Genomic DNA, 6,409 nt, shown 5'->3' with positions numbered 1-6,409 from the left:
ATTGAGGTCTTTACCCTCTCTGTGGAATGGAGTGGGGATTGGGTGGGGAGCTGGGGGAGCCGGCAGAGGGAGTGGATGTGAAGGGGAGGGAGAGGGAGCTGGGACTGACATGGGAAGCAAGCTTGTTTCTAATTTAAATATATAATAAAAAAGTGTAAAAAATACAGTATAAGAAACTCTGGGGAACAAATGGATGTTTACTGTTAGACTAAAGAGACAAGAAACTGTACATACATACTTTGTATAGTTCGAAAGTCCATTTCTCACAAGGTCATGAGTGAAAATGTTAACATGTCTTTGCAGATATATCATAAACCTTTTGCATATCAATGTTGTTTTTAAATATCACAAATAAGGAAAAAGGAAGGTTTCAGTGAATCTTGAAGTGTTAGATTATAATTGGATGTCTAAATATGAACTGATGAACTAAAATAACTTGATGATTACTTTGCATATATCGATAGTTGGGGATGAGGTAAATGGTTGAAAAATAGACATATAGAAAGATAGGGTATATCCTTAAGTGGTGTGTACTGAACACTCACATTTTTAAAATTCTGTCCACAGAGAGGCACTGATTCCTGTGCTGAAATTACTTCACATATAACATTGAAGTTTTGACCACTGTATTGATGCTAAGAAATCAATATTAAGAGAATTTAGCCAAATGGTATGTTATTTCCGTAATAAGCACACATAAGTACACACTTAAATACACACACAATATAAACGAAAATAGTGGGATCCTACAAGGAATACATCATAATGTAGACTCGGACAAACTTAGACTGTCAAGGAGCCAGGGATTTAGAATACTTAACCAGTGTAGTTTTACACATCACATTTTAAAACCCTATGCTATTTGAGTAATTTTCCATAAAATTAGCTGAAAGTAGCATTTTGTGCACTTTAAAATAATGTCTTTTTTCTATTACAAGTTATACACAGCATAAATTTTAAGACAGTTTTAAAAGGTTTCTTGAGCAAACCAGCAATCCACAAATACCCGATTTCCTCTTATTCTGAAGCAGCTCTGACTTTTAACTGCTTGCTGTTTATTCAACTGGTTATCTTCATATTTACAATAACACATCTAATTATTCTTTTGATATTCTTTCAGTATTAGACATCATGGTTAATTAGTTTCTCATTAAATAAAATGGAAATATAGGTCTCTGTAACTTCAATAAATCAACTAACTGCAGGACACATGTAGCTTTCTCTTTTCCTAGAAATGAATTCTAAGTTTAATTACATTAATAGTAGAAATCACTAGTTCTTATAAAATATTGCACAAAGCCTGAGCTGTCTATTTTACTATTATTATTTTAAAGGTTCTAATGTGATTATTTTCTCTGGGGTTAAACATTGCCATACACCAGAGGCAGGTATAGAATGTTAGTTTATGGATTTTACATGTTCACATTGACTACCAACTGTCTTTATCTAACTCTTAATATGTACAAATTCCATAGTTATCCTAGTAAATCAATTTACCTGAGGGAACCTCACTTTGGACCTTCTTTCAATGTTCCAGCCTTAATTACTTTTTCTATCCTAACATCATGTACTCAACATTTCGGCGATTTCTTTTTGTTCACTGTTGCTTTCAATCACTTACTTTTTGGAGTCTTTCTAACTCATTCTTGCCTTAAGGTCAGTGGAAGTTTCAACCTTGTTCAGCCTGATTTTGGCTGTGCACATTTGAGAAACACCTTATGAAAGGATGCAGGAGTCAAATGCATCAGGAACTTTCCCACATCAGGTTTTGCTGCTGTATAACAGCTTACCTTAGAGGTCTATGAGAATACACATATCAGAGTTTTGAAGGCCAGAGGTCCTGATATCTTGTCTGGGCTTAGTAATCAGAAGATCACAAGGCCAGCATCAAGTTCTTGAGAAAAATAACCTCTTATGTGGAGGTTTAAAAAACAGGATGGACATTTTATTGTGGGCCTCCATTATTAAATTTGTATCTCTTTTGTCTTTGTCAGCTTAAATTTGTACGGAAAAACGGGAATTTTGTAACTAGGCTCTAGTTTTTGGTTACAAGAAACTGTAGAGAAAGAACCTATGAAGTCTGAATATTTATTTATTATGAAAATATTCAACAACCACAGTTTCAGAACAGCATTGCCTCTCTGAATTATTCATATCCACCTCTTCACTCCAGACATGACTTGTATTATCATAAGGGAATTAATACCCTGGGGCATGAAAATAGAGAATGAGGTGGGATTCAGACTAACTGTGTACCAAGGAAGTTGAATTTCTTAAACCAGTTTCCACCCCCTCTCTCCTCTCTCTGTCTCTCTCTCTCTGTCTCTCTGTCTCTCTCTCTCTCTCTCTCTCTCTCTCTCTCTCTCTCACACACACACACACACACACACACACTTGCACACACTTTAGAAGAAAATGCTATCCATTTCTGAATCTGTCAAGAAATCTGTCAATCTGCTGTCCCTTGGTTTTCCCTATTGACTTTACATGGTTTTGCTCTATCAGATCTTATAAATCATCAGGCTTCCACCTGCTTCCTGTTTCCAACACTCACTCTTATCATCATGTTATTATTCTTCCTCTTTATTATTTTGCATTTGTGACTTGAAACAATCTCTAACATCTTGCTTTGAAATATCTTTCTGTAATATAGATTTATTAAATACATTACTCACTTTATTTCAAATATCTCACTATATTTAGAAATATTATCTGTTATAAAATGTGTTTACAAGTAGTTTATATAAAAATAATGTATAACGTTATGGTAAAATATTACCAACTCAAAAGTAGAAACTGTCACTGCTTTGTGTTATATAAATTTGTAGACTTTTGTCTAAATACACATCCTAGGAAGTGATTTTTCCCCAAGTAAAATTAGCCATGTGCTTAAATATACAATAGCAGAAGATCAGAGTTTTTTGAATATGGTGAGAGGATAAATAACTTATTATATATACCTCATATGAAAGGAAAAAGAAACATTCAAAAATTGCACTGTGGCCTCATTTGCCCTCATATGTGGTGGTTTGTATATATTTATGTTCCATATAGACCCAGGTGTATGGACTCTTGCTCCTGGCTTGTAGAAATCATACAAATATTGGGAGATGGAGCATTGCTGAAGAAAATATATATTGTTATAGTATAAGACTTGTTATGGGGTTTGAGAGTTTATAACCTCACCCTGCTTTCCTCTCTCTGCTTCCTTTGTTTAGATAAAAGAGTAAGCAGCCGGTTTCTAGCTACTGCAGCCACCATGTGCATTCCCTATCCAGAGGACTCACCCCAGGAACTTTAAGGTAAATAAACACTCTCTTCCTCAACTTGATTTTGGTCATGGTATTTCACCACACCAAATAATGGAACTGATACAGCACAAAAATGTGTGTGCTAGGTAAAATAAAAATTGATGCAGGATGATAGTTAAAACATAACATAGTGAAAAAAAACATAACATAGTGAATATGCTCTTGTACTAACTGATGGGTTACATGTACTTGAAGTTTTCCTTCATACAACCTATATATATATGTGTGTGTGTGTGTGTGTGTTAATATATGATTGTTTTACTACCATAACCACATAAACTCAGGAACTACTTATGAGAGAAAGACTGACTTTGACTTAAAATTTCAGTGAATCTCCGATCTTCAATGCAAGGAAGGCAGATAGAGCATCTCATTCAAATGGGTGAGAGAAAGGAGCTCAGAAGAGCAGTCATGGAGGACCAAGAAGCAGTAGCAAACAGGCCCAGTGTGAGGAAATCCAGGTGGTCATCTTCAAAGACCTGTCTTCAGTTCCTATTCTGCCAGCTAGACACCAGCCTCTAAACATCTTATCTTCCCAAAAGTGTTCATTGGCTGTACTGTAATGGAATTGCTCATAATATGAACCTCTGAAGCAATTTCTGGTTTGAATGATAAGAATATTTTCATTACAGGACAAAATATAGGAAATACCGAATTATTTAATTTTCCCTTTATGATTCTAACATTTGGAAAATAAAAGAACTAAAAACAATGCAATTTCTAGGAAATATTTGTGAATAGAGTAACTTGTAACAGCACAACAGACAACAAAGAACATTTAAGAAGAAACGGTATCCTGTGCCAATAGGCATATGCTCAAAGGATGCACATTCATACAAAAGGATATATGTTAAAGTTTGTTCATAGCAGCATTCTTTGTAATAGCCAGAACCTGGAAGCAACCTAGACATCACTCAACTGAAGAAAAGATATAGACAATGTGGTATATTTACACACTGGAGTACTACTCAGCAGAAAAACAATGGAATCTTGAAATTTGCAGGCAAATGGATGGAAATAGAAGAAACCATCCCAAGTGAGGTAACTCAGTCACAGAAAGACAAATGTGATATGTACTCACTCATATATTGATTCTAGACATAGTGAAAAGAATTACCAGCCTACAATCCACACCTCCAGAGAACTAGTAAACAAGGAGGACCATATGGGAGACATGTACGTTCCCCAGTGAAACAGAAATGGACAAGAGCCCCTGAACAAATGGGTAATATGAGAAGAAGTGGAGGTAGAAGAAAGAGGAGGGGAGAAGAGGAGGGTAGAGGAGAACATGAGGGATCAGGAAGATTGAGTGGGGAAAGGAATAGAGGAGAGCAAGAAAAGAGACTCATCAATAGAGGGAGCCACTATATGTTTAAAGAGAAATCTGGCAGTAGGGAATTAGATAGAGCTACACAAGGATGTCCCCAAATAGAACCCTAAGCAATAGTGGAATGGCTACCTTAAATGTCTGTCCCCTATAATGAGAATGATGACTACCTTAATTGCCATCTTAGAGCCTTCATCCAGTAGCTGATGGGAGCAGAAGCAGAGATCCACAGCCAAGCACTGAGCCAAACTCCTCTAATCCAGTTTCAGATAGGAAGGAGTGATGAACAAAGGGGTCAAGACCACGCTGGGAAAACCCACAGAAACAGCTGACCTGAGCAAATGGGAACTCATGGACCCAAGTCTGATAGCTGGTGAACCAACATAGGATCAAGCCAGGCCCCCTGAACGTGGATGTCGGTTAGGAGCACTGGGCAGTCTATGGGGCCTTTGGCAGTGGAACCAGGATGTACCCCTAGTGCAGGAACTTCAGGAGACCGTTTCCCATGGTGGGATACTCTTTTAGCCTAAATACATAGGGGAGGGCCTAGGCATTGCCTCAAATGACTTGACAGATTTTTAATGATCCCTCATGGAAGGCTTCACCCTCCCTGGGGAGTGGTTGAGGGAAGGGATGGGGGGTCATTGGGGGCATGGGAGGATGGGAGGGATTGATATGTAAAATAAGATTGTTTCTAATTTAAATTAAATATATATATATACATACATACATATATAAGAAGAAATGGAAGAAGATTTAGATTACTAATATTTAGTTGCCTTTCCTCTCTGCCATACAAATAAGTACTTGTTTACTATACAAAAACCTTAGTACTCCATGTGATGACAAGGGAATGCCAACGTTTGCAAAAGCCATATTTTAGTTCATCATAAGGCCTTGATAGCCATATAGCCTTGCTGCTTTAATGACTGATGTTGTCATGGTTTTAAATAGGTGGAAGAACAAATCATAAGGCTGGTATGAGAGTTAAGTGAAGAAAAGTATATAAATGTAATCTCATTCTTGACCCACACATGTTTAGTGAGCTGGAGAGGGGGGGTCTCAATGTCTTAATTCTTCCTCAGACTTCCACAACATAGTTCTATCATTATGTTGCATGGCATTATGGGAATAAGCACTATTAAAGAGACTTTATTGAAGATATTATGGATTCTATGAGATTCAAAATTAATGCTAGTGTAAAAATGGATAGCCAACGGGATAAGGTGATTGTGTCTCAATGGTGATGATTACAGAATAACTGATTTTAAGATTCTATCCACTCAAACTTCCTTTTCAGTTAGTCAAATAGTCTATCAGATACCGAGAGAGAGAGAGAGAGAGAGAGAGAGAGAGAGAGAGAGAGAGAGAGAGAGAGAGAGAGAGAGAGAGAGAGAGAGAGAGAGGCCGTGAGGATAAAATAGGACTTCCACATGGTGCAAATAATTCTAGGCAAAGTGATTTTATTGAATTGTCAGTATTTTCCTTAATAAAAACAACCTCATTCTAAATTTTATTATTATGATCATGGCTAAGTGAGGTTCTTATAGTTCATCAAAGAAGATTTTCTGTAGAGCTAACAGAGACTACCATAGAAAATCAAACTGGACGCAATGCAGAGAACAAAACAGATCATGGGGAGCCAGCCTAAATGAATGCATCTACATCAAATTTCGTGCATCTCTGAATCAGGGAGCATTGTAAAAGAGGGGATGGAATGATTTTAGGAGCTAGACTACCAGGAAATCTGTTGGCGATATGCTGTTGAACA

At 36.9% G+C, this 6,409-nt stretch overlaps 1 long non-coding RNA gene across 1 annotated transcript; it reads left to right on the top strand.

The window, feature by feature from the left end:
- The first annotated feature begins 280 nt into the window (after window positions 1–280).
- LOC121134210 lies at window positions 281–4,135 on the top strand. The gene is made up of 3 exons (XR_005871247.1): window positions 281–670; window positions 3,219–3,302; window positions 3,640–4,135. It is a non-coding gene; the product is annotated as an uncharacterized LOC121134210 (long non-coding RNA).
- The last annotated feature ends 2,274 nt before the right edge of the window (window positions 4,136–6,409 follow it).

This window comes from Mesocricetus auratus, unplaced genomic scaffold (genome assembly GCF_017639785.1).
Source record: "Mesocricetus auratus isolate SY011 unplaced genomic scaffold, BCM_Maur_2.0 Super-Scaffold_100027, whole genome shotgun sequence".
NCBI lineage: Eukaryota > Metazoa > Chordata > Mammalia > Rodentia > Cricetidae > Mesocricetus > Mesocricetus auratus.
The sequence above is the reverse complement of the archived record's forward strand: the minus strand, read 5'-3'. Positions and strand labels throughout refer to the sequence as shown.